Source organism: Alligator mississippiensis, chromosome 1, assembly GCF_030867095.1.
Source record: "Alligator mississippiensis isolate rAllMis1 chromosome 1, rAllMis1, whole genome shotgun sequence".
In the NCBI taxonomy this organism is placed as follows: Eukaryota; Metazoa; Chordata; order Crocodylia; family Alligatoridae; genus Alligator; species Alligator mississippiensis.
Window position 1 is genome coordinate 116,482,686 of NC_081824.1, and position 21,826 is coordinate 116,504,511.

The 21,826-nt window shown below is 44.0% G+C and overlaps 1 protein-coding gene across 5 annotated transcripts in view; it reads right to left on the reverse strand.

The window, feature by feature from the left end:
- The window catches only part of SLC2A12 (solute carrier family 2 member 12), a 105,689-nt gene that overhangs the window by 14,108 nt on the left and 69,755 nt on the right, over positions 1 to 21,826 (reverse strand). The gene's annotated exons all lie outside the window — the stretch shown is intronic.

A 21,826-nucleotide genomic window follows, 5' to 3' on the forward strand; every position in this document is an offset into this window, starting at 1 on the left:
CAGACTTGCTGCCAGAGGGCTGGCACACAGGGGCATGGCTGAGAACTTCAAGTCTACTCCATGCCTGCCCTGCTCACTGCCACAGTATAGGCCAGAGAGGAGGGAAGGGCCTCCTCCCATACTGCTTGGATAACCCCCTTCATCCCCCAGATTTCCCAGATGCCCCCAGTCAGACCCTGGGGGGATCATCCCCCACCCTTGTTTGACCCTTTCACACGCAGATCGCTGCCCTGCTACTCCAATCAGCCCAGCAGCAGTCGTGGAGGCAGCAATGGAGGGTGGGTTCCCCCCTCCCTGACTGCTCCTGGGTTCTCTCCAGTGCACGCTGACCTCATGCATCAGGATGCAGCCCCCACCAGGGCCTGGGGATGTCTGGAAGCTTCCTGCCTCCTTTTTACCCCTTTTCCCTGCCCCCCCTTTCAGGTGCAGGGACTGGATCTGGGTGCACAGGGGTAGCATGATCTGTAGGAACCCCAGGAGCAGGCAGGGAGAGAGGACCCTCCCACCAGCACCTCTACCACTCTCAGGTTGATTATGGAAGCAAGGCAGTGATCCACAGGTGGAGGGGTTGATGTGGGGCAGAGGGAAAGATTAGGGTAGCAGGGGAATGATTTGGGTGGCAGGGGGTGCAATTTAGAGGGGGCATCAAGTCAGCAGCACCCCTTCTTCTACCCCCTCCCTCTTCCCTGGTTAACTTAATTTAACCTACATAACACAGACAGCTAATCCTTGCCCCAAGTGGTGTAACTTTAAGATGCCCAAAGGCCCTACTTCTCTTCTTTTACAGCTTCCAGCATTTAGAAAGGGCACTTAGTACTTGTTAATGAGCCTTAATGTGTCATCATTCAAGTTTTAAGTGCTATTAACATGGTCTAATTGTAAATGTATAATCTCACCCTTAGAGCCACAATGTTATAATTTACTACATTAGGGCTGTCCTACACAGCCAGAATACAGCACCTAAATTTAATAGTTTGTTATAATCTATTCTTGCCGAACTAGGTAAGATCCAACTTCAATTCAGCTATATAGCAATAGTCAAAACCTCTTTTACCTGATCTACATAGTCGCTATACATGAAAAAAAATGTTACTAACATTTTAAACTGTAATGTGGGAAAGCTGCAGGTGTTTTTAAGTACTGTGTCAACCAACCATTAAAAACGGGCTTTGACAACTGTTGGCCATCTCATTAACCTTGTTTTGTCATTGTCACAGCACAATCAATGCTGTCCATGTGTGAATCATTAGTCACAGCAGGTATAACATGTCACAACAAGCAACACCAGCCATAAAATACAAGGCAGCAAATATAAATTAGCCAAAAAAGGAAAGCAGTGCCATTTTGGGCCAGGTTACAGGCCTATCTACCCCAATATTCCAGGGATCAGCAACATTTTGCCACCCCAGGCCCTCTGTGACCTGGCTCTCTGCTGTAGGCTGCAAGTCCCACCCCCTTCCCCCCCATCCCCCCGGACAGTTCAAGCATTTACTCTTCCTGCTGATACCTTCCCTTTGCAGTGAAGGTAAGCATGGGCACAGAAAGCAGCTGGCAGGGCTGCTATGTGGGGACAAGCAGCTCAGGGCAGCTGTGTACTGCCTGATGCTCTGGGCTAGGCTGGACCTTCTTGGGTTAGATCCAGCCTCTTTATAGGCCAGATCCAGCCAGTGGGCTACAGGCTGCTGGTTCCAGAAATATTTTGTCTCATCATACCTGAGGGTGGATGCCAAGGAAAGAATACTTATTCAGGACCTACCCAGAGTGATCTTGCCCTACCTCTCTTCCTTTACAGCTTCCAGCATTTAGAAACCCAACTTTGGAGGTTGCTGCCCTACTACAGTGTTTAATACCTACTTATGAACTTGTCTAAATCCTCTTTTGGACCTGGTTAAGTAATCAGCCTCCACAACATCTTGAAACAATGAGTTCCATCAGTTAACTACATTCCATTAAAGACACTGCATAATTAGCTGGTGGGACTCCTTGCCAAAGGTTATCATTAAAGCCGGGAGCCTAAAAGGATTCAACACAGTAATGAGAAAATCCACGTTAATGAGAGCTAGGGTTAAAGGCATAACATATAGTTAAAGCAACATTTGGGAGAGATCTTCAGGGCATAAACCAATCTCTAACCAATGGGAGGATTAGGAAGAAACTTCCCTCTTTGAGTAGATTGTTCATTATTTCCTGGTGTACGGTTTTTTTATACTCTCCTTTGAAGTAATTGGCACTGACCATTGTCCAAGACTGGGCAGGGCTTCAAGTGACAGAGTGTGCAAAGCTAGACAAACACAGGGCAGAGTAGAGGAGGGTTGTTACAGCATCTAAGGTACCCCAATGGTTGCAGTGGCCTCTGGACTGATTTGACTTGACTTGACTGCCTAAGACCGGAGCCTAGACCAGCTGGATCATTTCTGTGATCTGTAGGTGTGGAAACACCTCCAGTGTTCTGTACATTAATGTATTCCTGCACAAGACTAACATACACTGAAAGGCCACTTGTACACGTGCTGGGGGTTTAGTTCGCCCTAAATTGAAGTGGTGGGTTTTTAATTGGTGGGTTTTTAATTGTGTCAGTCAAAAACCTACCGTTTTAATTTAGGGACTTCCGTCACTCTGACAGAAGTGATGGTCCCATCAGCTCACACTCCCATCTGCCCGCACCCCCTACTCCTCCACCACAAAGCAAGCAGGCTCCAGCAAAGTGGGGGAAAAAAAAAGCAGTGAGGGGCCCAATCCTTTTTTTTTTTTCTAGAGCCTGCCTACAGCCAGGGGGCAAGCTGCCAGAGGGTCCTGAGCTGCAGGGGACCCTAGTGCTTCCCTCCATGGTGGCGGCACCCCCAGGTGGTACCTGCCCACTGGAACCCAACCCAGGTGGTCCTGGGGAGCACTGCTGCCACAGAGGGAAGCACTGGGGCTCCCTGCAGCTCAGGGGCTGTATGACCCACTGGCATCTTATTTCCTGCAGGCAGGTTCTGGGAGAGGAAAAAATAAGATCAGGCCCTTGCTGCTTTTTTATTTTTTTCCTCAGTCCAGCTTGCATGCATGAGCTGTGGGGGCCCCGGTGCTTCCTGCTGCAGCAGCAGCACCCCCTGGGGCTGCCCAGGCAGGGTGCAGCCCCAGCTCACAGGCAGCACCCGCTGGATCCAATAGTGCATGGGGTGCTAGAAGCCTGGGCGTACTCGGGAGAACTTGGGATTGGTGGGCTTCCAACACCCCGTGCACCATCCCTGCTACCTGGGACTGCCCGGGAACAGGGTGGCTGCCCTGGGAAGGCCACAGGAGGGTGACTAGTAGTGATCTGATCTGGCTTTGGATCTGGCTGTTTTGGATGGCCGTGATCTGATCCAGAGCTCCAGACCGGGTTTCCGCCTCGATCCAGCCGAAGCTTCGGAGCCACCTTGGAGATCCGGCCATAGGGTATAATGGGAATCAATGAAATATCTATAACTTCGTTGTTTTTTGTCCGATTTGGATGAAACTTGCAGGGATGGTAGCTTCTGCTGAGCGCATGAACCCTGCATGTTTCAAGATGATCGGTGCAGGGGTTTGGGGGGAAGTGTACCCCAAATTCTTGAAAGCCAAACACTCCTGTCATGGGTGTGTGTTACAACATGGGGGGGGGGGGGGCAGTCAAAACTGCAGGGCTGGTAGCTCTTACAGAAGCCACAAAGCCTGCCAAGTTTCAAGGAGATAGGTGCAGGGGTTTGGGGGGAACTGCACCCCAAGCTGCAGACAAGCAAAACTCATGCCATGGGTGACACTGCATGTGTTAAGGCGCAGCGGGGTGACAGCTGCAGGGATGGTGGCCCCTGCTGTGACGCCTGCCAGCTGTGGAGGAGATCGGTGCAGGGGGGGTCTGGGGCCCTGCACCTCTGGCTGCTGACAGACAAAACTCGTGGCAAGACTGTGTCCGTCTTGGGGCAGTTGATTGTCTGTATTGAGTCTTTCCGTTCCTTAGCCTGGTTTTGTAGGTGCTAATTGATGCTCGTTAAGTCATTATGTAGTAGCTAGGTCCTGTGTATTGAGCTGGGCCCTGAGTCCCTGGTCCCTGAGTGAATCATGATTGATTGATTGGTAACTGGTAACACAGCAGCTTAGCAGCCAGGCCTGCAGTAGTCTCCCCCCTCCTGGCCCCAAGACAGACAGTCCCACAAGCACCCATGGCATGAGTTTTGCTTGTCCGCAGCTTGAGGTGCAGTTCCCCCCAAACCCCTGCACTGATCTTCTTGAAACTTGGCAGGCTTTGTGGCCTCAGTAAGAGCTACCACCCCTGCAGTTTTGACCCCCCTGTGTTGTAACACATAGACGTGACAGGAGTTTTGCTTTCAAGAATTTGGGGTACAGTTTCCCCCAAACCCCTGCACCGATCTTCTTGAAACTTGGCAGGCATTGTAGTCTCAGCATAGGTTACCACTCCTACAGTTTTCACCCCGCTATGTTTTAATGCCTAGAAGTGACATGAGTTTTGCTTTCACAAATTTGGGGTGCTGTTCCCCCCAAACCCCTGTACCAATCTTCTTGAAACTTGGCAAGCTTTATCCTCTCTGCAAAGTCTATCATCCCTGAAAATTTCATCCAAATCAGACAAAAAACAACAAAGTTATAGGTATTTTATTGTTTCCCCATTATACCCTATGGCCGGATCTCAGAGGCGGCTCCGAACTGTTTTGAGAAGCCTAACGAGGCCAGCGCTTTGGCCCGGACATGCTGCTTCGGACCCTGAAGCATCCGAAGCTTCTCCGGATCTGAAACTCTGTCCGAAGCCTTGCACAGCCCTAGTGGCTAGGTATGCTGGCAGCCAGAGAAGGTGGCAGACATGGTCCACAAGGCACTGGAAGCCCACCAAGTCTGAGTTTCCCTGAGCACACCTGGGCTTCCAGCACTCCGTGTGCCATGCCCGCCACCTTCTCTGTGTAGGGCCTTTGTACACATGAGGATTATAGCTGTAATTTGTTACGTGGCAAACTGAAGTACATGGGATGTGTTTTAGTTTGCTATGTAAAAAAATCATTTAAATCAAAATATGCTGCCAAAGGTGTACATTTTACAGAATTTAATTGTAATATGCCACCAAATGTATACACTGTTACACAATTAAATCATGAAAAAGGGCAATCAAGCCACTAAAAGGGGCAATTTCTTCATGTGTACCAGGGCCCTTAGAAACACTGGTGCCCTAACTGCATTAGATCTTAAAACAACCACATTAGTGCTATAGCCCTGGTCACATAACACATCTTTTCTTGTGTGTACCTATTCAATAGTAAGCTTCCATTCCTTTCCAATTAAACAGGGCCCCTTGGGCTAAAATACAATTTATCAGCATGATTAGAAAATGTAGCACATATGTCTTGATTCACATATACTGCGCACCCACATGCAATCTATAGCTTGGTTCAGCCACATCAGTGTTTTATAGCTTTTATTCAGTCCAGTTGTTTCAGCTGTTCAGGTACTAATAGCTCAGTTATAGACTATTTGCTTTGGTTTATAGGTGCTATGATTTGTTGGCTCTGTGGTATTGGTTTTAGTCTGCCAGTGAAGTGGGTACTACAGAAATATGACACTAATGTAGTTTGTCCATCCCTTTTCCTGACTGAGGAGCTGATTCTTTGCTTTTGGCACCTCTCTTGGATTGTTTCCACCTGTTCTTTTGCCAAGAGACAGCAGCTGCAACAGCTACAAAGGGGATGTTTTTGTCCTCTTGGGGTACCAGTAACCAGGTGCCAGCTTCGATTCAAGATAATTAACACTGCAAGCTGTGACTCTGCTCCCTACTGAGGGCCCTGAAAATTGAGCCTGCCCGTCTCTAAAGAGAGTAAGAAGTAACTGGATGCTCCATTTGTATTCCCTTAAGCAACTGCATTTCACAAAAAAGCCCAACCTTGCAATGAGGGGTCAAAAATTCTCTCCCCTCCCTCAATATGTACAGTATTACAGTTTTGCTTCAAGCTCACATTATACTAATGACCACATAGCATATTTTCAATAATGTTTAACCTTGAACATGGCAGTCTTTGGGTCATATGTATGTAGCAGAGGGCACTGGGCCATTGCTTTTCCACTCAAGTGTGAGCAAAGGCTATGCAGAGGGAAAGGTTTAAGAGCTAAGAGTGGCCCAGAGCCAATATATAGATCTATATGGTTAAAAGCTAGGACACCTCAATCTCATATACATGCATGCATACATGCATACATATATGTATCAATTTAAATTGGCTTAGTTTCAGGTCATAAGTGAAAATACCCCTCATTCCCTTGTGGATGCATCTACACTGTCAAGAGACTACACTAAGGACCTTTGAAGTGAAGTATGATGCAACTGCTCTGTGAGCAACATCCAAAAACACTGTAATATCACCACCTTAGAGAAGCACTGAACATGTACCAAAAAATATTTTTTAATAGGCACATTTATGTATACATGTCTAGCACCACTCTGAGGTGGTCACATTTCATCCATTTCTGAGTGCACATGAAACAGGTCTGCCATTTTTCAGTGAGGCAATCCCTAGTGTGGTCCAGAGGCTGTGTAAATGTTGTGTATAGTACATCTACCCCTTAGATCCAATGAGTACTACATCACCATCTCCTTGACTTTCAGGAGCGTAGCACAACAATACTGCAAGAGCAGGGAGTGTGGGGAAACTGGGGCATCTGTAAAGTTCAGTGGGCTGAAGGTGATCCTCAGTTTGCAAATGAAGCATTTGACTAAGATGTCCCTGCTTTGACCTTACTCTTGCTGGTAGCAGGAGAAAATTGGTGCCTGCATAGCTCTGCCCTCATTAACAGGAATCTGTATTCCCTGAGTGTTCTATTTGTTGTTCATCATTTTTTCTCTTTTCTGCACCTGTACCATACAAGATCATGTTCTTTATGGATGGGTTTAAAAACTGAAGCTCAGAGGACTTAAAAGAACACAGGATTTCAGGGGTATCAATTGTGCAGAGAGATTAGGTGAGTGAAGGAAGCAGAGGTATATAAGACTCCAAAAGGAACAGAATGGATTGTTATCAACAAGAGGTCCAGGCTCCAGATAAGGAGAGGATTATCCTATAAGCAATGCAGGGAGAAAGGCTCAAGGCACAGGATGCTAAGAATTTGTAACTAATTGCCAAAGTCAAGGAGAAAAGTTAATGAGCAAAGCAACACAAGGAACTCTGAAACTGCTCATGGAAGAAAAAAGTCGAGGGGCAAGTGGTGACAGATGTTGCTGTAGCAGCTAACTCTTCTTTATCTCCACAGAGCTTTCTTCAGCAAAATCCATGGCTCTGTTGAGTATTGTCAAAAAGCTGCATGGGCAAGTACTTCTTGAGAGGAGTCTTCACGTTTTGCTAAATTGCCAGATATTGATCTACTTAATAAAAAAAAAACAAAAAACCAATAGCGCCCAATTCCAGGAGCACCCCCATTGATTTGACAGAAACAACTTGTGTGGAAAATAAAATAACAGGTCTTTTGAGTTATACATAATAGGGGCTAGATTGCAGCTACCTGCTAAGAATGCCAACAGAAACCTCAAAGAAAGCACTGTGAGTCTGAAAGCTTGTCAACATGGGAAAAGTTCTTGTCATAATCATTTCACTAGAGTTATACTAGGACAGTGCACCCTGTAGATGATTTTATTTTGGATTATGAATGATTTTTTATGGTTTGGTTTAACTGCTTCCACAGAATATGTTACAACTGAGTAATTTACAGAGTAAGTTACTCCCTGGCTGGTTCAGCTAGCCATCCTATAGTAATAGCAGATACCTTCTACTCATTGCCTGCCCTTCTTCCCCTACTTCTCCACTCTCTAAATGGGTATTGATAGGTTAATAGCAGCTCCTGGAACTCTTTCCACTGGTCACAAGCTAGCAATGCTGGTAGCCTATAGAGAGGAAGAAGGAGCAATATTATGACCCCTGACTCTTTCAAATGGATATATAGGATTGTAACAAGGTGCATGGTTCAAGGGCTGAAGCCCAGTTGCAGGAGCTAGAGTTTAATAGCCTGCCTGCCTAGGAGCTCTGGGCCAGCTGATGGGAATGATTGCTGGCTCTGGAGGAAGTTAGAAGCTCCCAGAGAGATGACACTAGGGAGGAAGGGAAGCTGAGAAGAAAGGTGGCCTTGAAACACTGTGGTGAAGCCCTTTCCATGGATAACAGAGGCAGGGGGTGGGCTCTGTTGATGTTTTGCTATTCTGTTTAGTTTGAGCTAGGAAAGGGGGAAGTCTGGCTCCTGGGCATGGCTGAAGGAGTAACAATGGGCTATGGAGACCATTTTGCTGTATTTGACTACCACAGTTTTTCACACACAACATGCACCTTTCCCCCAAAATCAGATCACTGTCCAAGGGTAGTTATATTGCCAAAACATTGTAATAGGTGGTGTTGATGAGGGATATGTAGGTCTAACTCACCTGTCTGCTATTTACTCCTGGTCTATTTCACAGCCCACAAATCTCTAGCTCTTTTCAAAATGATATATCAACCTATGGACACCAGTCTTCAACAGCAGCTAGGGTTTGAACTTTAGGAGAAAAGAGAGGGTGAGTCAAGAAAATACAGCATATTTTTATAAACTTTTTCTCTTCAGGAAAAATAAAGAAGACAGTGTGTGGAAAGACACATTTGCAAATTTTGTGCGGAGTTAGAGCTACATGCCCCTCGTTAACACCACCTGTTGGAGTGTTTTGACAACATTACTACCCTCGGACAGCGACCTTTGCAAATACTTTAGAAGCAAGATTCTGCTGAAAGATAATAAAGACAGCTAGAGTTTTACAGGAACATGCAGAGGGTAGGAATGTTTGACCTGGAAAGAAGACAAAACTTAGAGGGTGTTAAGTCTAAACTGGGCAAAATAGCTGTGATGCAATAAGAATGGAGTGAAGTCATATGGCCTGTGTTGTGCAGAATGTCAAACTAGAGGGTCATAACAGTCGCCTCTGACCTTAAGTATCTATGACTGTCTTTAATTTCTGGGTCTGTCCCACAATATGACTAACGTGGCCACTCAAAAATAATAGCCAGTAAATATGGAATAAATGAAAGGATATATTTCTCTGACGAGCATGCAATCAGTTGGCAAAAGACATATTTCTAGAAGGTCATCGAGTCAAACTCTGTTATCTACATTTGAGCTGAATAGTTTCACCATTGATAGTTAAGCAAGCTAAGACAAGGATAATCAAATCTTATGCCTCACGGCTTATTCTGATCTCTGCAAGACTCAGATAATAAATCTTCTCTCCTTTACTGCATCCTATAATTTTCTAGGCACGTTAATGTTGTGAAAGTTTAATTACTATCTTCTCTTATGAAACAGCATTGGTTGGCTGCTGAATACAAGGCAATGCACTGACAGACCACCAGGCTGATTTGTGGTGAATCTTACATTCATTTTTTCCTTCTCTTATATTACCAGTATGTTTCTGTTTTTACTATTTAATCCTTTGGGCTGGATCCTTGAAGTCACACATGTGAGATGAATAGAATTTAATCTTTTTTATGTTTGTGATAGTATTAAAGTCTGTAAAATAATTGTTCTTTGTTCATATTGTTCGACTCAATCATCTAGAGATAAACTGAGCAATTATGCAAACACCCTTTTAAGGGACCTGTTTATGAAACATAAAAATGTATACTTTATCCTCATCTCACTTCCTGCCTGCTCCTGTAATTCATGCTCAGAGTCATTAAATAAATGTTCATGTTAGAATACACAGTCTCAGCTCCATGTGCTTGACCAGAATTGTAATTGACTTCTCTGTTCTATGCAAATAATAACATATTTTTCAACTATATTTTCAGGTAGATGGGAAAGCTAAAAATAATATTAATGAACAAGAATTGATTTTCTGTAGGATATGCACAGGATATATTTGTTTTAAAAAACATTTGTGCAAGAGCTGGGCTGCTCTATAGAAGTGTAGGCCCTAACAGGTCAGAAGTGTGGTACATCTTGCCCATCGAGCTGATTCTGACAGTGGCCATCCCCAAACAATTCAGAAGATGATGTCAGCACTTTGCTATAAGCATACATGGGATAATATGACTAGTGCTTAAGGTAATCCCAATGTCCAATGGAGATTGAGTTAAACTCTAATACTGTACATAAGATGTAGGTTCTATCTCTAACCTCAGTCTACAGTCCTTATGTTTTCTTTTTGTCCTTCTACACATAGCGTTTTATGCCGTCCCATCTGCAAACTGCTCACCAGGCAAGGTAAACACAAAAGGGTGGAAAAGTAAATTTGCAAGGGAATATTTGAATGCTTATAATAAATCACTTACTGTAATGACAAACAAGCTCTTTCTCATTAAAAGCTTGAAACATATGTTCCTATTTTGCAGGTGTTTACTTATTCAGAATATTGAATCTGGGATAATCCTCTAAGGCATCTGCAGAGGAATGGCCATGGAAGCCAAAGGCTCTAATTCATAAGCAAAGCATGCAGGCTTATTACATATTTCACTCTAGAAATGTATGGAGAGAAAAATACACAGCTTGTTGGATGAGTGAACCTGCTCTTCCAGTATCCAAAAGGGAATGTTCTACCCCTCAGGCGACTGTGTTGACTGAGACAGATGAACAAGTCTTTATGCTTTCAAAAGGGAATTGTATTCTTTAAACAGAGGTTGAATTCACAAGAGAAACTTGGGTGCACTAGCATTTATGAAACCCTCACATAATCTCACAGGCACCTAGATTTTCTCAGGGCTCAAATTTCCTTTGAAAATTTGTCTCCCATGAGCAGCAAAGTGTCTGTTGCTAAGTTCATATACAACTGCTTACATCCTGAGAGAGCTGAGCTGCTGGGTGCATGTTGCAGTAGCCCTGCTAGGATGCAGAAAAAAGTTATCCCCCCATTTTTCTCATTTGTGGGGCCTGATCTGGAAGACACACTCAGATGAAACTCTTCTGGGCGACTGCCCTAACAGCTAGGGTATGGAATCATTCTCACTTGCTCCATGCAAAGTGGAACAGCTCCAATAGCAGGGGCTGAACAAGCCCCACTTCAGACTCTGTGATGGTATGGGCAATCACCTAGGAATGGGAGGAGTGGGGTCAAATCCTCTCAGGCAGATAGGGAGTTTAAACCAAGGTCTCCCATATCCTGGATGACTATTTTTAAAAAAGGGCTCAGGAACCCAACTCCAGAATGGGCTCAGAACAGGATTAGGTACCTCTCAGCAGCCCAGAACTAGGTGTCCTTGTTTAAGATGGGTTTAAGCAACACTTGTCTCCTCAAGTACGTAGCTTCTCCCTCAGGTCGCAACTTCTGGGAACCAAGTCTTAAGTACCCAATTCTCTCCATGCATCATATATAGACACCTAACTCAAAACTTTGAACTCCACTGGTCAGCAAGCTATCTAGACGTTGTTAGCTGTGGTTTTCTAGCACGTAAGTTTGTATCTATAGCCATAGTCCTCAACTTTTCAGTCCTGTGAGCTGAAAGAGTGGTGCAGGGCTAGACCATGGCCCAGATCCCAGGGTCAGTGCCCAGATCAGGCCCTGCACATCCAGATTGAACTTCAGCCCAGCCCTGTGTGACCAGATCAGGTCCCACACCACCTGTCCCAGCTGTGTGTGGCTGGGTTGGACCCTGAGTTGCCTTGGTCCAGCTTTGCAAGACCAAAATGGGCCCTACACTCCCTTAACCCAGCTCTGCATGGGCCCTGCACTGATTTTCCCCCCTCACAATCTAATGTGTGGGGCCACACTGTTTGAATTCCAGGGCTCTGCACAGGTCTGGAAATTTGGCAGCAGGGGAGTGGCAAGTAAGGCTGCCCTCCTCTCCCACCAAATTTTCATATCCATATTTAATCTTTTCTAAGGCCGCTGTGAGGAGCTTATACAACGTTTCAAGGGCTAGATACTAGGGCTGTGCGAAATTTCACTGGCAGTTTCGTTTCAATGCTGTTTCAATTAGTTTTGAACTCGGAACAGCAAAACTGAAACAAAACAGAGAGCTTCAAAACTGCCTCAAAACGAAACAAGGTAAGTTGAAATGTTTTGAAATTTTCAAAATGTTTCGAGTTTCGAAGCTCTAGCTGGGCTTGCCTGCAGGGAAACAGAAACTAAAGTAAGGAGAGGGAGGGGGAACAGGGGGGAGGGCGGGGAGAACTGCTCTCATTATTGACTGTACAGCTGGCCAGTGACTGTCACCCTTTCCTGAGGTCTCTTCCAAACCCAATGCTCTGGGGGAAGGATGGAAAAACTGCAATGAAGGCAGCATTGTTTGAACTGCCCTGCTTTCTACCTTGGTGTCAGTTGAGTGAGGGTACTCCTTAACACACACACACAGTGTCACCCACCCATGTCACGAGCGTTGCCTGTCAGCAGCTAGAGGTGCAGGGCCCCAGAACCCAATCTTCCCCTGCACCGATCTCCTTGACAGCTGGCAGGCTTTTTGGCCGCAGCAGGGTCTAATAGGTCTGCAGTTTTCACACTCCCCGTGCCCCAAGACAGGCACAGTCCCACAAGCACCCATGTCACGAGTTTCACCTGTCAGCAGCCAGAGGTGCAGGGCCCCAGAACCCAGAAGCCCCTGTACCTATTTCCTTGAGAGATGGCAGGCTTTGTGACCTCAGCAGGGGCTAGCAAGCCTGTAGCTTTCACACTGATGTGCCTTAACACACACACTGTCACCCGTGTCATGAGTTTTGCTTGTCTGCAGCTTGAGGTGCAGTTTTCCCCAAACCTCTGCATCTATCTCATTGAAACTTGGCAGGCTTCGTGCCCTCAGCAGGGGCTAGCATGCCTGTAGTTTTGACCCCACTGTGGCTTAACACATACACATGACATGAGTTTTTTGCTTTCAAGACATTGAGGAGCAGTTTCCCTGAAACCCCTGCACCTATCTCCTTGAAACTTGGCAGGCTTCATGCCCTCAGCAGGGGCTACTATTTCTGCAAGTTTCATCCAAATCAGGCCAGAAATGATAAAGTTATTAGGATGTTTTGAGCTTTCCCATTATATGCTATGGGCAAAGGGTCAAAACAGCGTCTTAACAGCGAAACTGTTTTGACGAAACAGAACAGAACAGCAGTTTCAAATTGAAATGAAATTCAGAACGAAAAGCTGTTCCATCAAAATGCAAGTTGAAATGGAACGGAGCCATTTCTCACAGCCCTACTAGATACATATTGTGTAATGTTGCTATGATAGCACTCCTGAAAAGCTTTAAGTCAATATGTGCATGAAGTGGTGCATCACAATCATAAATTCCTTTATGTAAAGCACTTGGTTTCTGAACCAAACAAACACAAACCATTCCAATAACATGCCCAAGGCAGAGGCCTGATCCATTACATTAAAAAGAGTAATCCTGTGAGATGCTAATCCCCCTTGAAGATCCAGGATTTGGTTCTAAGGATGTGTCTACATGTCACCATATGGCGACATTGCTATGGCACTGTGATTTAGTACATCTTTTTAGAAGTACTAAAGCACAGCGCAGTATGGGCGGTTATTGTACTGTGTGTGCAGTGCATGGTTAGACTTTGCCACTATGTTGTAGAGTGGCACGCTATACCCAGGAGCGCACTGCTATGGTGATGTAGCTGACGATCACATGTAGACACGTCATTGCTATGCACCATATGGTAGTGCACCATATGGCAAAGTAGCATGTAAATACACTCTAAATGTACATAATAAGGAAAGACAATATGCACACAGATTCACATTGCCTTGTACAAATGGGAATAAGGGAAATGATCGTAATGTCTCTCATACCCATGGAACTTGGGAAAGCACCGGCGTGTGAAATCTGTGTATTTGGGTTTCCACAGACTCATAGCAACATGTTTCTTCAGAATCCTCAGAAAATTTACTACACAAAGCAATCTTGACTTCTCCAGGGCTCTCTTACATATAGTCTGAATGCCCATTCTCCTTTGCCGTAAAGTTCCTTAAATGCTCCAACAAGGTGTACCACAGAGACTGCACCCACAGGACAACTTTGTTGTCATCCATCATTCTGTGAATGACTGGCCAGTGGCCATCCTTCATGTCTTCAAAGACTAATATGTTTGTCTCAATGAGATCTACAGACAAGCCCAATACTCTACCATCTATCTAGGTATTTACATAGCTCTTGTCAACCTTGTGGCTGAACACCTCACCATCATCAGTGGACTTTTATACCTACAAGAACCCTGAGAGGTTGGAGAGCATAATCCTTCTTCTACAGAAGGCAAACTATGATGCTTCATATATTAAAATGACTTCCTGGATGAGACACAGGAAGTTTGTAACTCAGCCAGCAACTGAAACCCTTGTGTTCTAGATGCTAGTTCAAACATCTATTCACAAGTAGAGGCTAGGGTTGGGTATTTGTCCAGTCAAATACCAGTCAAAAATTGAAAAATAAATTGCCAATAGGTCCAAATAAAAAGCAAATAGTTTCCATTAAGAAATGTGTCAAAAACAATTTTAAAAAATCATATTTCTGTCAAGAAAACTACAAAAAAGTAGTTGTTTTGTAAAATTGCTATAATCTTTAACCAGTAAAAAAAAAAAAAAAATAGTGTCAATTGACTGGTCAATTGACAACATGTGATTGGTCACTCGACCGGCTTGCCAACCCTAGTGGAGGCAAAACTTTTGGCCAGGGATGCCACAAATTAGACCCACACGCTCCCCAATTGCTACTCCAACCCCCTTCCCTTGCCTGATCTGCTTCTCTGTTTCCTGTTCCCTGCCCTATTTGATACTCTGCTTTCTGCTTCCTGTCCTGTACTCCCTGCCCAACCTGCTGCTGTTTCCTGCTTCCTGTCCTATCTGTCACTGTGCTACCCGTCCCCTCCACAAAATGCCACATGCTACAAAGAGTGGCTTCCTGTGCCACTTGTGGCATATGTGCTCCAGGCTGGCACCCCTGCACTAACACCATCCTACTTGTACCTTCTGTGACGTCTCTGGTAAGCACTCACCAGCCCCTTCACTGGAAACTGCGAACCAACCCCTCTTGATAACATGATACTGCAGAATGTTTTACTAATCTTAATGCTGTGGTTTCAAATATGGAAGACTACAATTTTTCCCTTGTTTGTTTCCTTGAAAAGCAAGCTTTAAATGCTCCATTTGGCATACGCTCTAAGCCAGGGATAGTTTTAAAAAAGGCCTTTTGGTATAAAGCTCCTTGTCACCCTGCAGTACTTGGTGTGACTTGTTTATCTTTAGACGTGAAATGAAACAGTGTGTTTGCATTGAGGGTACTGCCGAATAGTAGCTTTAACACTAAGCCTGCCCAGGATCAAAGAAGTTCTGAAAAATCAGCTCCCCCAGTGTAGAAACTGGATTTTATTCAATTTAGATATGTACCCTTTAATCTTTCTCACAGAACTCAATGTCACGGTGACATTCTCTTCTGCAAGGCTGTATATGGTCAAGGGAAGCTAATATAAAACCTTGAATAACCTTTGATATGCTAATCAAAGGCTGTTATTATTTCCTGAATATTTGAATGTAACATTCCACCTACAGTGAAGGGCAAATGTTCCATTAAGAAAATCAGTAAATAATAGCAGCCTTTGATTATCGTATCAAAGATTATTATAGGTTCTACATTAGATTCACTTGATAGGGGATTGCCTTGCAGAACATAATGTCACTGTAATATAAACATGAATATTTAGGCTCACTCTTTATTTAGTATTGCAATATTTCTCCCATCACTACACTATATATATATATATATATATATATATATATATATATATACACACATATGCACACACTATATTATATAGATATAGATATATAGATATATATATATATATAAATACTTATCCCATATATGTATAATACTTATCCCATGGATATAGCTATATCTATATCTATAGATAGATAGACAGACACACACACACACACACACACACACACACACCTGAAGGTATATACCAGTAATATTCCCAAGCAGGGTGCTGCAACACCCTTAGGGTACCTTGAAATCCTCTCAGGATGCCATGGTCTGCCACACAATGTTAGACACAGTGTTAGGCATGTAAACATGACTCACAAGATAAGATATTTCAAGTAGGAATCCATAGTGTTAAAAGCATTTTGACCTCTTGTGGTCTTTCTGGGTTCTTTGCAGCAGAATAATTGCTCAATTTTTCTTCTGCAGTCAAAAATCAAGTGAAAACTAAGAGCTGGCATATTCGAAGGGGTGTCTTCAATCTATCAAGGGGGACCTTGAGTCTAAAAAGATGAGGGAGTAAATGCATGTTGAATGAGGTTGGGGTCATCAGCATTGCTATTGACCTATAGCAGCTACTGCTGCTGCTACTACTACTAAATCAAACTCAGCACATAGGCAGTGCTTTAAAGCATTTTAAGCACAGTAATGAATTGTGCTCTTCTATCTTCTGTATGATACCCTTTAAGCATTTCCTGCACAACCCCCACTCTATGCAGTGAAATACTATATTTTATCTTATACAACACACACACCCCTCAAAAAACAACTGCTAGAAATTGGAGCACATATTATATGCAAGGAATATGGTAAGAATAGTTTATGCTGCTTACTGGGCAAAAGTGTAAATAAAATCTTCAGTGGTTCACAGGGAATAGAACAATGAACAGAACAGGCTTGCTACTCCACTCAGTGAGCATGTCTGACGCTATGTTGCCATAGTAATGTGTTACGGTGACGTAGCATCCGTTGGTGGACACAAACTGTGAGACCAATGCTACATCGCCGTAGTGATGAGCACCTTGTGCGTAGCAATAGTGTGTTGCTATGGCAATGCAGCAGCTAAAAATAACCATGTGGCACTGGGACAACTCATCAACAGCGGTTACTGCACCGTCATTTAGTACTTCCTGACGGTACTAAATGACAGTGCAGTAACAACTAAGTTGTGGGAAGCATGTGTAGATGAACCCAGTTACTCACTGGAAAGATCTTTTTTCCTTCATTCTTCCTTTCAAAAACAAAGTGTGTTTCTTATTCCAGAGTGTGACGTATTTAAGCAAATATGATATACTGGTTCTGCTTCTAAGGGAACGGAAAGAAAAACATTTAACCTGTGTAATAAGAATTATACTGATGTAAAGAGGTAGAGAAAAAAGGAAACAAATGTCTACACTGTGTTGACTTGTAGTGGAAAATTACCCCTAAAAAAAATCAGGGGTAGACTCCAATGGAACAAGTTACACTGGTTTATGTTTCATCGGTCTACACCTGTTGGTCTGTAATTACAGTGTTGGTGCAGATTTGATTAATCAAGTCTGCTAGAGCATAGTAATTACCACGCTCCAACCAGCCACCAGCGTCTCATGTATCAGCATCCCCACACTTCAAAATGGTGGCACCGGCACTTTATCTAAAGCTTATTTGACAAGCTTTAGATAAAGCATCCCTGCCACTATTTTGAAGTGTGGGGACACTTATACACAAGACCAGGGGTGGGCAAAATACAGCCCGTGGGACAAGTCCAGCCCACCAGGCACTTTCACCAGGCCTGTGGCACCCCTCAATGAATTGTGCCACACCCAGTCCTCTCCCCCGCCAGGCTGAGAGCAAGGCACCCACATGTATGCCCCTCCAGCATACCCTGTTGTGCCTCGTTCCCACCCTCTTGGGCAGAAGGGCCCAGCCCAGACAGCAGCAGCTTCCGGGCAGGGCTCCTGCTGCAGCCACCCCATGGGAACCTGCTTGGCTTCCTGGAAATCAACTCACTTGGGGCAGCAGGTAGGGAAGCAGCAGGGCTGGTGAGAGGTAGAGTTGCAGCTGGACAGAAGCACAGAGCCCATGCCCAGGGGAGACAGCAGAAGTGCAGAGCTCGGCGGGGCAGGGTATGGGTGCGAGGCTGGGGTGTGTAGGCTCCAACTAGTGCTGCACATGGGGGTGAGGTGGAAGGGGACCGCAGCTTGCCCGGCTGCCTCTATCACTGGGGCTCCATGCCCTGTGCCTGCAGTTCCCACATTCGCAATGGGGGTAGCCCTGGGCCTGCTGCCTTGCTTGCCCCCTGCTGCGCAGGTCCCTGCACCCCACTGGGAGTGGAGGAAACCCTGCTGCCTGCTTCCCCACGGAGTCCAGCATGGGGCTTCCCCACTGTGTGTGGGGGAACTGCAGGCATGCGGCGTGTAGCCCCGTGATAGACGTGGCCAGCACTGCGCTGGGGGCAAGGAGTGCACCCTCCCTGGCCGCCTCTATCCCCAATGGTGCACTTTTGAACTAAAGCACCTCCAATGTGTTGAAGTTCAAAAGCATGCCACTGCCATTTTCTCAGTGTTGATGTGCATTTCACCACCTATGCAACTGCAAGCACTGCAGCACTGGGCGCTTTTCGAATTGCCCAGCGCTGCGGAGCTTGCATGTGTAAAAATGCCCATAAGTAGCCCCATTGAAATCACACAATATATTCAGATCAGTAGCACTGCTCCAGCCAAGCAGAGAGATGTGCTCTAGCACCCTCCCTACCCCCCACAACTTCTAGCCTGAACCACTGCAGACATGTGGCTGCATTTCCAGAATCACATTTTCACCACAGGTTCAGAAAAGGCGCTTTGAAATCCATGGAAGAAACAACTTGTCTGTAATAAAAATCAAGTTATGCTTAAGTTGTGTTCTGACTTGGGCTACACCATTCAGTAATGTGCAGAGCTGAGCCCTAACTCTGCTAAAAAAAAACCTTGGAACCTCATAATTAAAAACAAACAAACAAACAAAAATGGCTTTAAAGCATGGTTTAAAAAAAGCAATACTCTCAGTTGGTCCACTGCCTTGGCTAAAACTAACCTATTTTCAGTCAGTTTAGAAATCAGAGACTAATATGTGAATTTATAGTTCAATATCAGTCTACCCAAGGACAATTAAATTAGCTAGAACTTTACTCACATTCAGCATTTAGTGAAAATTCAAACTAAATGTTGAGTGCACCAACCCATAAATAAAACACTTCAAACTAATGTTGTACAAGGCAGAGCTGTAGCAAGATCGATGGCACGCAGTCCACAACAAGGGTTTCATTTTGGCATGAAATCTCATTACGCTGCAGCCCATCAGCCAGTGGTCACAATGTGAAGAATAGCTATAGACGGCATGGTTTGAATAGCATAAGAACAATGGGCTGCGTAAGCTAGCTCTATCATATCCAAAACACTGTCAGTGTATTAAAATACAAAACATGCTCCCATGATTCTGTCTCACACATGGGATATATGAATCTAGGCTTCATTTTTAGGGGAAATAACCCTAAAATATAAAAGATGCCATTTTTGAATGTTTGAATGAGTGTTTCTATATAGCAAATTGATTAAACATGCATATTTTCCAGTTTTTTTGTGCACTAGAAATATAGTAACTTGGTGTTTTATAAAAGCCTGAAAGGTTATTCCATCTCATGTCAAAGAGAAAGATGAGCATTGTAGAATACTCTGTCTTTCCTGCATTTTCCAGTCTGTTGCAGGATGACATGCCTTATGGTATTTCGTAGCATAAGAATGTCACCACATCTGCCGAGGGACCATGGGTTATATTGACAGAGATATTTATCCTCACTCAGTTATTTTCTTTGCCAGATTTTCAAGTTTCCCAGTTCTTTTTCATTTTTATGTACCCAAACAGCATATACACTGCACTATAACTGCAAGTTTGTCATTGACAGTTTGTGATTTGGCTCTAGGTGGGCAGTATGATTCTATTTCACTGCAAGGCACAATATAATCCTAAACTGTGTGTAAATGCCAAAACCCAAACCAATGTATGTGCAACATAGATATATAAAGTGAAATAGGACTTAGCCCTCAAGGTCCAATAATTGATCCAGTAGCATCATGTTGGAAGGGGAAAAAAAACATTCAAATATTATTTTGCTCAGAAATATGAGCATGGCCTGCCATCCCTGCTGTCATCATGTCCCTAGGCTGCATCGTGTCCCTAGGCTGCATAGAGCCAAAAATGAAACTATTTTGTTCTGTGTTAAAGTTGCTTTGAGTGTTAAAAGAGAATAGGCTATAGGGAGGTACAAATGGATATACATAGCCTAATTTTTTTTAACCTTGACCCGTGTGACAAGTGGATCTAATGTACAAAATCGAGTGGAATGACTGAAAAAAAAGTTTTGTTCCTTGGTTTTGGTTTCTGTGGGCTTATGAACATAGCTCAAACCACATACAAAGGTTCTATAAGCCAAATGAGAATGTTGAGCCCCAGCTCAAATCTGGGATCATGCCTGGTATGCAAAGGCCAATAAAGATACCAGGGGTGAAAGTATAAAGAAGATTTATTGCTAGCAATAAAAGGTGCAAGCGGAATAATTTCACATAACAAGCACACAGATTTCTAATTCTAAGCATCTTTTATACAGGGGTTTTGGACCTTCATAAGCATCCTTGTTTGCTAATTGGCTATAAAGGAGTGACGCAAGGAGTTCTTTACTGAGCATGTCTCTATACCTGTGTTTTAGCTATGTATCTCATTAACATACATGTATGTTTCATTAGCATACTTTTTCCCCACCTAGGGGCGTGATTTTTAGTATTTTAATGAGCTCTTTGACCCAGTACTCTGATTCTGCTTTTGTTTTCAAGCCTCCTTTATCTAAGACTGTCTCCTCCTTATCATTGCAGATGGGCATTCGTCACATAACATTCACTTTTGCTTGGGCTTTGCATAGTAGTTTCTAGGTCACTCCTTACAAGAATACATGGGACCTATCTCCACATTGAAGAAAACTGCTACTGCCTAATAAAAAGGTGGCTAGGAACCCGTTCCCTTTATGTCCCTTTTGTTCATGAGAATCTTTTATTCAGTCACTTTGAATAGGATCTCCCCTATCACTTGAGTTTTGTCCTAAACTTCAGGCTCAGTGCAAAACTCAGATAAAATAGATGAGTTTCACATAGTTTCCACATTAAGCACAAGTTAACTCAGTTTCATTCAAAACTTGGCTTCAGGCTCATCTGAATTTTAAATGAGGCTGCCTGGATTTGGCAAAACTACCATAAGTCTGTGTTTGTTTAAAAAAAAAAATTAAACCAGGCATGATTCACTCTGCTCTAGGTCTCCTTTTTATCAGTTTCACACATCTCCAGTAGAGATTGGCCTTATATTGACTTTCCTTTACTCTAGAATTAACTTGGGCTCTTCCTTTCTAATCAAGTTCACAACCATGTGCGCAAAAATCTCTTCCCTGAGTAAGATGTAACGTTCTACCAGGGCCCATCCTAGAGTCAGTGCCTCCATTGCAGGCACTTAAAGAATTTACTAGGGAAAACTTAGTCCCCTGCAGACACCTGACTACAAAGTTAAGGAAGCTTCAGCAGTTTATATCACAGAGGATTAAGCACAAAGTGCATCATAGCTGCTTCCAAACTTCTACCATTGCATAGAGACCAGTTAAGATCTTACATTAGAAGAAAGAGTCATGCTGTATAAAGTGTTTGGTTACATATACATTGCCAAAATGGGGAAATGTCATCATCTTCCCTTCAACAAATGCATTCCCTGCCATAGAATAGCAGCCAAATGACATATCTGAATAGCAAGAAGAAAAAAACCCTCCACCCACACGTCTTGGAAGAAATTATGTAAATCCAGTGTTTCTATAACTGAAATCAGTGTTATCTGTAAAATGGAGATCTTATCTGGATGGTTACTCTTCCCTGCAGTTCCAGAACTGTGCACAGAATTCTCCTGATCTAAATTAGTTTTACCATTGTCCTGAGTCCTGTCTGGTTTTGTTGAATTTTACGTGCTGAAATAAATGCAAACTTGGGGACAGAATCTCTTCTTCACCAAATGTAGCTGGTTTGGGTTACCTGCTTTTCTGCCCTGGGCTCAGCCTTCTACAGGGTAGAGCAATCTTGAGGCTG